Source organism: Podarcis pityusensis (genome assembly GCF_964106645.2).
Source record: "Podarcis pityusensis genome assembly, chromosome: 16".
NCBI lineage: Eukaryota > Metazoa > Chordata > Lepidosauria > Squamata > Lacertidae > Podarcis > Podarcis pityusensis.
In genome coordinates, this window is record NC_138041.1 from 6637509 (window position 1) to 6648306 (window position 10798).

Sequence of the window (10798 nt, forward strand, 5' to 3'; positions counted from 1 at the left end):
TGATCTTCACAAAGTTGTTATTGAAACTGGCACATCATGCTCAGCACGTGGTTCCAGGACATAGCCAGTGTTTGTGGCAATCAGGATAGAAACATGCTCATACCCTGATACCACTAAGTGTCTACTAAGGTCTCTCTTTGTGGAAGACCTCTGAGAAGATGGGGATCTGAAAGAATCAGGATAGACAAGGGGAAGGACATAATATGGGGAAGTTATGCTATTAGCACATCTTGAATTTTTCAACTTTCAAATTCCAAAGATAAGGGGTGCTAAAAACGTTGAGAATTCAAAAGATTCAGAAGGTAAAATTCCCCGTCCCTTTCTCCCTGGTTTCTGCCCCCAAATGGCAAAAAAACAAACAAACAAGTTAGGAGGTGTGCAAACTCTGACAGAATCAACCAAGAATGTAATGAGGTTTGAGCATCAGTTTTATGTTTGGAGATCTGAATTTGTGGATAACAAGCATTCCAGTAGCAGGACCTGCATGTATATGCCATGGGGGTGAATTCTATATGGCATGTCATTTTAGGGGGTGAAACAATTTTTTTGCAATTTTTTTAAGTAAGGGGTTCTGAAAAATATGTTGTCTGGGGGATGTCAGGAATTCAAATCTGCTATTATGTTTGTGAATGGACAACATTCAGCTTGGTAAGTCTATGTCTGATGAAGAAGTACATGAACTCCTTTTCGAAAACCGAATAATTTGAAGTTTACCTTCTGAAAATGTCAAGTAATGCTAAACAAGTAAATAATAATAATAACATATAACTGCAAGTACTTGGCAATCATTTTTTAATGATCTCTATGAAATCTTTCGGGACGCAGGTGGTGCTGTGGTGTAAACTACTGAGCCTCTTGGGCTTGCCTATCAGAAGGTTGGTGGTTCAAATCCCCACGACAGGGTGAGTTCCCGTTGCTTGGTCCCAGCTCCTGCCACCCTAGAAGTTTGAAAGCATGGCAAGTGCAAGTAGACCGCTCTGCTGAGAAGGTAAATGGCAATTCCGTGTGCTGCTCTGGTTTCACAAGCAGTGGCTTAGTAATGCTGGCCACATGACCCGGAAGCTGTCTGTGGACAAAGGCCAGCTCCCTCGGCTAGTAAAGTGAGATGAGAGCTGCAACACCAAAGTCATTCGCGACTGGACTTAACTGTCAAGGGTCCCTTTACCATTTTTTATGAAATCTTACACACTTTTAAATTACAAAACAGAATTAAATCATATTGATTCGACCAAAATATATTTGAATTCTCAATTTTTTTAAGTACTCCTTATCTTTGGAATTTGAAAGTTGAAAAATTCAAGATGTGCTAATAGTATAAATTTCCCATAGTTGTCCTTCCCCTTATCTATCCTGATTCTTCCAGATCCCCATCTTCTCAGAGGTCTTCCACAAAGAGAGACCTTAGTAGACACTTAGTGGTATCAGGGTACCAGCAATGTCTCTATCCTGATTGCCACAAACACTGGCTATGTCCTGGAACCACGTGCTGATCATGATGTGTCAGTTTCAATAACAACTTTGTGAAGATCAAGTGCTGATTTTGGCACATTTGCCTATGTTAAAATATGTGTGGTGCTTTAATAGTGAGTTTGGGTGAAACATAACATGCCAACGCGGTGACCATAAATGAATATTAGATTATCAAGGAAAGGGTGTCACCTCTATTAAAAAATCTGTGGTGTTCCCTATAGCAATATGTCAGCTCTTCATTATACCCATTCCACCCCCAAAAGAAAAACAGGGAAGTCTTAAATAAACTTCCTGCCACCAAGCAGTATAAAAAGCCCATGCACTAGGCTTCTTCCAAACACTTCGTTTCTGATTCTCAGAGAACTAGGTAAGTCTATTGGGGTTCTGGGACAACGGGCACAGCTTCTGGATCTTCTAGATATGCAGAAGTTACACAGGAGTCCATCTGCAGGATAGATAAGTTGGTTCAGGGATTTGTTCCTTTGTGTGAGGTTTTCAAGCTAACTTACTTACATTGCTTCTCTTTCTTTGGATGTGGATGCATTATACTTGGTTAGCAGCCGCCATTCAGAAACCTCTGGAGCTCCACAGATTCCTCACCACTGATTTATGGGCACAGCCAGTGCTATTTTTCTAAGAAAAGAGGTGCCAGAACTCACCATGAACGCCTCCCTTGTTCTCTTATAATGACAATGGTGCCCACCTGAGAGGTGCTGGAACTGAGTTCCTGGTGAAAAGAAGCCCTGGGAATCAATGAGATACTTTGCTGAAGTTTGATATTGGGATAGGTAGTTCTAGAGTGCAGGCATAGATGAGACTCTGTTGGAGATTGACATTGGGGTCGAAAGCCCAAAGGTAGTTAGCTCTCTTTTCAGTGGAACTCAAAACCTTTGGAGCAGAGGTGTGGATGGCAACTGTTGCCTTCTACATATGTAGCTCCATCAGGAAGCTGAGGCTACCATGTATAAGAAGTTGTCAGGCCATTGGATTATGGATGCTAATGCATCAGATTTCCTGGTGTTAGGTGGACGTCTTCCCCAGTCTTTCTGCCTTAGGTCCTTAAAGTAGAACTTGCTCCTATTTGGAGAAGAGGCCTCGTGTTCATAACATGTGTGCTTTATCACGGGGTTATGGGACTTAAATAGATTGAGTCAGGCAACTAGAAAGCTTCACTGCATGGACCCATGTTTTGGAATTATGAAGGAATAAAACCTTCAATTGATAAACCTCTACCCTAGATGGCCCTTTGGTCTAATCCAGCAGGGCTCCCCTTAGGTTCTTAACCAGCACCTCAAGCTTGATGTAATGCTGACTCTTATCTTCTTTCAGATCCACCTCTAAACCTCAAAGATGTCTGCCGGTCGTCGTTCTGGTATCTGGCGCGATTCTTGCCATGCTCAATGTCCTCCTTCAACAGTGACCATCCAGCCGCCAGCTTTTGTCCTGACCATCCCAGGGCCAGAGCTCTACTGCCCCGAGGAGCCTCTTGTCATTGATCAGCACAACCCATGTGTTAAATACCCTCTGGGCAAATCTTCTCGGCATGCCAGTGGTGGCTGTCATGCCCTGCCAAGCTGTCATGCCCTGCCAAGCAGCTCAGGCACCCACAGTAGCAGCCACACTACCTGCAAGTTCTAAATCAAGGCCAAAGAAGGATATGCATGGAAGAAGGACTGCAACCAAAATAAAGCAAGAGAAAAACAGGAGAGGTGGACCAGTTCCACTACTCCCTCCTGAAGTATTGAACATCACAATTGGCACAAAGCCTGACCTGTGGCATCTGAGCCGTTCTTGAAATAAGATGCATGCAAGCTTTCCTTATGCTTATCGCATACTGATTATGCCTACATTCTAATTCTCCGCATTATATCTGTTTTGCCTGAGGTGGTTGAATCGAAAATCCTTGCATAATGCTTCACCATCTGCAGGCCAGTTGATCTGAGCACCAGAATTAGAACTGTGGGTGCACCAAGCCATTTCTACAAGGAATTGCACATTCAAGTCATTCTGAGGAAGCAGTATTATGGGATGGGGACTGTGGAAGTATTATCCATTCTGAATTTTTACTCTGAATTGGGATTGATAGCCAGAGTGGGTTATATATATGACACCTTCCCCGGGATCCTTTTCTCGATTCCGTGGTGAATTGTATGAAGAAGATCCCTCCCTTTCAAAAAAGCAAAGAAGAAAAGCAAAAAGGAACCCTGCTTGTCAATTATCCCATTTCTGAACATGCATTTGGTACCATCTGGTTTGCAGTCTTATTCCACCATGTTCTATCAGCCTTGTAATTTATGGAAACAAAATATTATGAAGCATAATGTATTTCTTTCTGCATCATTCTGTTTGCACTTCTCTTTGGGCTATGCATACCTCTCTGGGTTCATATTAAACTTCTATTTGCATCCAAAAACATTGATCTCCTCTCTCTTTTTTCTATGATTGAATTGAAGTCTGGAATTAGGGAGGGTTCTCTCATTGCCTCCTGTCGAGGCACTGAGCTGATCTTGACCAACTCAGCTTCAGCACAGTTGCAGGAGCATCTACCATCATGATACCTTGGGGTCCTCATCCGAAACGAGAAATGGCTTTCAAAGTACCTTTGACTCAATCGGTTCACTTTTTTAAAAGAACAAAAACAAAGAACCTAAACTATATTGACTCAAACACCAGAACATATAACATCAATGCAGATCACTTCATTTTACAGATCTTACGCTGTCCTTCAACAACCATTCCTAGCATAATTCCATTTAAATTGTGTGTGTTTTTTGCCCCTATTATGCTTTTACGGTAATTTTTACTGGTGTTGGCTGCCCAGAGCCCGGCTCTGGTCGGGGAGAGCGGGGTATAAATAAAATTTATTATTATTATTATTATATATTTCACTTTCTTGATTTAAATGTTTACAAATTGCACCTTCATATAAGACATCACAACACTTAAAAAGACAGTATTAAAGAGAAAAGTTTCAAAACTATCAAATACATTGGTGGAAGTTAGTTCACAAAGAATATAAAGTTTGAAAGCACTGTCTGAATAATTTTGCTCCCACTTTAGGGTCAGAGTAGATTTGCCACAACTCAACACCCCAAAAGTGGAATTTGGAAGAAAGCCCAGAACTGGCATGGGACTCCTCTTTTTCACCTACTTCAAACTGTAGGGAGTCATTGCTTGAAGTGGCTTTTTGTTCATGGGTTTAATCTGGCCTCTAATCTGGGGAGGAAAGCAACATTAGAGGTCCTTGGGGTAAAATTCCCAAAGCATTTTGGGTATGAGCATTCCCTTGTCAACTTAACCTGAAGGTCGGGCATGTGCACCATGGTGAATGTCAAACCATAAAGGCCATGGCTCGATCTAGACCGACCAGTTTAACATTCTTAGAACGATATTAGATATATTGTTCTAAAATGTCACAGGGCATACTTGTAAATTAAAAGTGTTTCTTCCCTTTGTTTCCTCCATCAAAATGTTGTTTCCCTACTGCTGGTTGCTGGTTGCTCTGCAGCACATTAACATTTATAATGTGTTATTAAAAGTAGGGTGTCATGTGTCCATCTAAGTTATGAAAACCATCCCTTAACCCTTTCTTAATGTTAAAAGTCATCCAGAATGCTGCAGTGAGACTGGGGATTGGGAGCGGCCACCAAGACCACATAATTCCTGTCTTGAAAGACCTACATTGGGTCCCAGTACGTTTCTGAGAACAATTCAAAGTGTTGGTGCTGACCTTTTCAGCCCTAAATGGCCTCGGCTCAGTGCTGGGAGCCAGTGTAGGTCTTTCAGGACCGATGTTATGTGGTCTCGGCAACCGCTCCCAGTCACCATTCTAGCTGCCACATTCTGGATTAGTTGTAGTTTCAAGGTCACCGTCACCTTCTCCCCACGGAGAGCGCATTGCAGTAGTCCAAGCACGAGATAACCAGAGCATGCACCAGTTTGGTGTGATGGTCCGTGGGCAAGTAGGGTCTCAGCCTGCGTACCAGGTGGAGCTGGTAGACAGCTGCCCTGGACACAGAATTGACCTGCGCCTCCATGGACAGCTGTGAGTCCATAATTATTCCCAGGCTGTGCACCTGGTCCTTCAGGGGCACAGTTACCGCATTCAGGACCCGGGAATCCTCCACACCCATCCGCCCCCTGTCTCCCCCAAACAGTACTTCTGTTGTGTCAGGATTCAACCTCAATCCGTCAGCTGCCATCCATCCTCCAACCGCCTCCAGTCTTTCACACAGGGCTTTCACCACCTTCACTGGTTCCAATTTGAAAGAGAGGTAGAGCTGGGTATTATCCGCATACTGATGAACACCTAGCCCAAACCCCCTGATGATCTCTCCCAGAGGCTTCATATAGATGTTAAAAAGCATGGGGGAGGGACGGAACCCTGAGACACCCCACCAGTGAGATTCCAGGGGTCTGAACACTCATTCCCCAACACCACTTTCTGGACATGGCCCAGGAGGAAGGAGTGGAACCACTGTATAACAGTGCCACCAGCTCCCAGCCCCTCTAGCTGGTCCAGAAGAATGTTGTGGTCAATGGTATCAAAGGCTGCTGAGAGATCCAGCAGAACTAGGAAACAGCTGAGGTTGGAAGCATTTCCCATCCTGCTTTAAGGCATAACATCAGGCATTACTCTTCCTGCTTACTAACACAGGACTGAAGGAGTCTGCCCATCTAGCTGGGTTTCTCCAGCCACTCTGGGTGGCTTCTAACAGAATATTAAAAATACAATAAAACATCAGACATTAAAAACTTCCCTAAACAGGGCTGCCTTCAGATGTCTTCTAAATGTCGGATAATTGTTTATTTCCTTAACTTCTGATGGGAGGGCATTCCACAGGGCGGGCACCACTACCCAGTAGCCTTGGCCCAGTATACCTGAAGGAGCATCTCCACCCCCATAGGTCCAGCACTAAGGGCCTTCTGGCAGTTCCCTCACAGCGAGATGTGAAGTTACAGGGAACCAGGTAGAGGACTTTCTCAGTAGTGGTGCCCACCCTGTGGAACATGATAAAACATCAAATGTAAACAAGTTCCCGAAACTTCCTAATGTTGCTCCAGATCCTTGCAGCAGCTAGTATGGTGAAAGATGTGGAACACTTGCATACTGAGCTTGAGGGAAACATATGACAACAGTTTATGTGAATATCTATCAATATTTGTTTAACAAGGAAAGTGTGTCTGCTGCTTACAGTAAACCAGGGTGTTCCCTATGGCAATTTAACTGGCTCATCATCATACCCTCTGACAAAATAAATAAATAAGAGGAAGTCTTGAATATGCTTCCTGCAACGAAATCTACTTCCTGCTACAAAACAGTATAAAAAGGCCATCATCTAGGGTTCTTCCAAACACCTCTTCTCATTTCTGCTTCTTAGAGAACTAGGTAAGTCCATTTTGGATTCTGGAACAGTGGGGACATCTTCTGGATCTCATTGGTGTGCCAAGGTTATGTGGGGGTTCAGCTAGTAGCTACTGATTTTAAAGGATAAGTGGGTACGGGGATTTGCACCATTATGTGAGGCTTTCAAGCAGATAATTTTGGAATGCATATCGTTGCTTTGTGAGCTGCTGCATTAGGATGGGTTGGGCCACACTGATGGGCAACAACTCTCTGGGGTTACAACACAGGTGAGGAACCTGCAAGCCTTCCAGATCCGGTTGGACTCCAAGTCTCCAACATCAGCCACAGCAAATACAGACAATGGTAAAGGATGGTGGAGGGCCATAGGTCCTTAGGTTGATTGACAGCTGATGCCCTTTTAAATGCGTTATGGGAGGGGGGATTGTTGGTTTGTTCTTGTTCTTATTTTTATTATGTATTTTGCGGGGGTTTTGTATTGCAATTTTATGTTTGAACCGCCCTGAAATAATAATAATAATAATAATAATAATAATAATAATAATAATAATAATAATAATATAATAATAATAATATCTTTATTGTCATTGCCCCCTTCGGGGACAACGAAATTACTTGACTGCTCCATAAAAACTCTAATTAATCAATACAGTATAATACAGCAAGGGAGATTAGATGACTTTCAAAGTCCGGGCTTCCCATTCAGGGCCGAGATCGCTCTGGAGAAGAAGCTGTTCTTAAGACGGCTCGTTCTTGTCTTCATCGTCCTGTATCTCCATCCCGATGGCAAGAGCTCGAAGAGACAGTGACCAGGATGCGATGGATCTTTTACTATGTCCAGTGCCTTCCTATGGCACCTTGTGGCATAAATCTGCTCTAAGGTGGAGAGTGGGCAGCCAACAATGCTGTCTGCTGCCTTAACAACCCTGCACAACCCCATCCTGTCCTGGGTAGTACAGCTTCCGTACCACACACATAAGCCATAAGTGAGCATGCTCTCAATGGCACAGTGATAGAAGGCAAGCAGCAGTTTCTGCGGAAGATGGTTTACAGGTAAACGGTGGTATACAAAATCATCATGATAAATCATAAAATAAATAAATTAGGTACAGGCATACCTTATGTTACGTCTGCTTCAGGTTGCGTGTTTTCGTCTTGTGTCCCATGGCAACCCGGAAGTACTGGAATGGGTTACTTCCAGGTTTCGCCCCTCACTCATGTGCAGAAGCGGCACTTTGAGTTGCGGGCTTTTCACATTACAGACGGGCCTCCGGAACGGATCCCGTCCATAACATAAGGTACCACTGTACTTGATTGAAGCTTGACATTGGCTTAGAGAATCCAATGTTATGTAGCTTCCTTTCCAGCAGACCTCAAACCTTTGTGGTAGAGTGAGGGTGGCAGTTGTCTCCTTCTGCATAGCTCTACTAGGAAACTGACGCTTGTACAAAGAGGAAATTTGCAAGTTGTTGAACTATGTACCTTAACATGTCAGGTTTGCTAGCGTCAGGCAAAGGTATTTCCCATACTTTCCAGCTTGGGCCCTTTACAGAGACCTTGCCAGTGTTTGGAGCAGGGGCTTCCTGCTCACAACACCGGTTCTTTATTATTTGGCTATGGGTCTTACATTGATTGAGCCAGACAACTGGCTCAACTAGAATTGTAGAGTTCATCTACGCTGAATCTTCTGCTAATCAGATTCATTGTGTGGTCTCAGATTGTAGTATTATAGCAAAGGGGGGAAGGAAGGAAGGAAGGAAAAAGAAAGAAAGAAACTATTGAGTTCATAACCAGTGTATGTCTTGAACAACATATCTGTATTGGAAACTCTGCATAATGCTGATTCCATCTTCCTTCAGATCCACCTCTAAATCTCAAAGATGTCTGCTGGCCGTCATTCTGGTATGTGGCAGGATCCTTGCTACGCCCAGTGTCCTCCTTCAACAGTGACCATCCAGCCACCACCTTTTGTCCTGACCATCCCAGGGCCAGCTCTCTGTTGCCCTGACCAGCCTTTCGGCATTGAACAGCACAACCCATGTGCTTATGGATATGGCAGTGGCAGATCTTCTAGGTATGGCAGTGGTAGCTCCAACATGTCCGAATTCTACTCTCATGCCATGCCAAGCAGCTCATGCAGCTATGACAGTTGCAAGTTCTAAATCAAGTCCAAAGAAGGATATGTATGGAAGAAGGGTGGTACAAACAAAAAGAAAGTAAGAGAAGGAAAGAAGGCCTGGACTGGTTCTCACCACTCCCTCCTGAACTATTGAACACCCAGTATCAGAACTGGCACAAGCCATGACCTGTGGCACCTGAAATAAGATGCATGCAAGCTTTCCTTATGCTTATCACTTACTGATTATGCCTACATTCTAATTCTCAGCATCATATCTGTTTTGCCTGTTGTGGTTGAATTTAAAATCCTTGTAGAATGCTTCACCATCTGATCTGAGCACCAGATTTAGAACTGTGGGTGCATCCTGCCATTTCTACAAGGAATTGCACATTCAAGTCATTCTGAGGAAGCAATATTATAGGATGGGGACTGATTGAAAATTATCCATGCATTCCCTCAATGCATGGTAGTAAGAAGATCTTTCTCCACTAAAAAAGATAAAGAATGCTCCCATTTCTGAATATGCATTGTATAGCATTTGATTTGTGGTTTTCTTCCACCATGTTCTACCACCCTTGCGCTTCATGGAAGCAAGCTATTTTGGAACATGGTGTCTTTCATTCTGCATTCTAGTTGCACTTTTGATTTCACTATTTGTACCTCTTTGCTTTCATATTAAAATTTCAATTGCATCCCAAAACACTTATCTCCTCTCTTTCTTTTATGGCTGAATTGAAGTGTGGCACTGGGTGGGGTTATCTCATTGCTCCCTTTCCAGGCACTGAGGTGATCTTGAGTAGCTTGGCAAAAGGCCAAGAATTAAACACAAGATACTTACAGATATAAAAGAAAGAGGCAGGTTTGCCCTCCCAGACCTCAAACTGTATTATGAGGCTGTATGTTTGATGTGGATTAGGGACTGGATAAAACTGGAAAAGGAAAAAGCATTCGATTTGGAAGGTCATGATAACAGATTTGGATGGCATGCATACTTATGGTATGGGAAAGGGAAAGTGCACAAAGGATTTTACAATCATATAATCAGGAGATCACTAATGAGGGTGTGGGAGAGACATAAAGATCTAATAGAAGAAAAAACACCCTGGTGGTTATCACCAATTGAAGCTTCGTTACTCAAACCGCTTGGCAAAAAGGGGAAGTGGCCTACATATAGAGATTTGCTGAAGGATCAGGAAGGGAAATGGAAATCAAAAGATTATGAGGAAATTAAAGATCATTTTCAGAGTTGGTTGCACTATAGACAACTACATAAGATGTACAAGGAAGATAATAAAAAAAAGATTTAGCTATACAACTTCCAAATTTCAAAAGAAAGTTATAGAAGAATAACAGAAGTTGTTGAAGAAAGCATATAGTATTCTGCAAGAATGGGAAACAAAAGATGAGGAGGTCAAATCGGTCATGATCAAATGGGCACAAGATAAAGGACACAATATACAACTCGAGGACTGGGTAAAATTGTGGAAAGTAAATTTGAAATTTATAGCCTGGTCTCTTTTGAAAGAAAATTATATGAAAATGATGTATAGATGGTATATCACACCAGTACAGATAGCAAAAATGTATAAAGCTGGGTCAAACATATGTTGGAAATGTAAAGAAAAAGAAGGGACTTTTTATCATATGTGATGGGAATGCAGAGAAGTTAAAAAAAATGGGAAATGATATACAATGAATTGAAAAAAAATGTTTAAAATGACATTTGTAAAAAAAAACAGAAGCATTTTTATTAGGGATTGTAGGACAAGATCTGCCAAGTAAAACAAAGAATATATTTATGTATTGTGATGGGACGATGAGCTGCTTGTGTGTAAAATCCTAGT

The 10798-nt window shown here is 42.6% G+C and overlaps 2 long non-coding RNA genes across 5 annotated transcripts in view; both read left to right on the forward strand.

Moving 5' to 3' along the window:
• LOC308465156 overlaps positions 1 to 9654 on the forward strand; it is a 28173-nt gene extending 18519 nt beyond the window's left edge. For 2 of the 4 annotated variants that reach the window (XR_013980292.1, XR_013980293.1), the window contains exon 3: positions 8695 to 9654. This is a non-coding gene — a long non-coding RNA (uncharacterized lncRNA). Of the gene's footprint in view, positions 1 to 6720; positions 6860 to 7108; positions 7181 to 8694 lie in introns of those variants that run through there. The other 2 variants (XR_013980294.1, XR_013980295.1) reach the window with 2 other exon arrangements.
• Positions 1793 to 3883, forward strand: LOC308465148. Its single transcript, XR_013980282.1, has 2 exons — positions 1793 to 1837; positions 2800 to 3883. It is a non-coding gene; the product is annotated as an uncharacterized lncRNA (long non-coding RNA).
• Positions 9655 to 10798: the final 1144 nt, after the last annotated feature.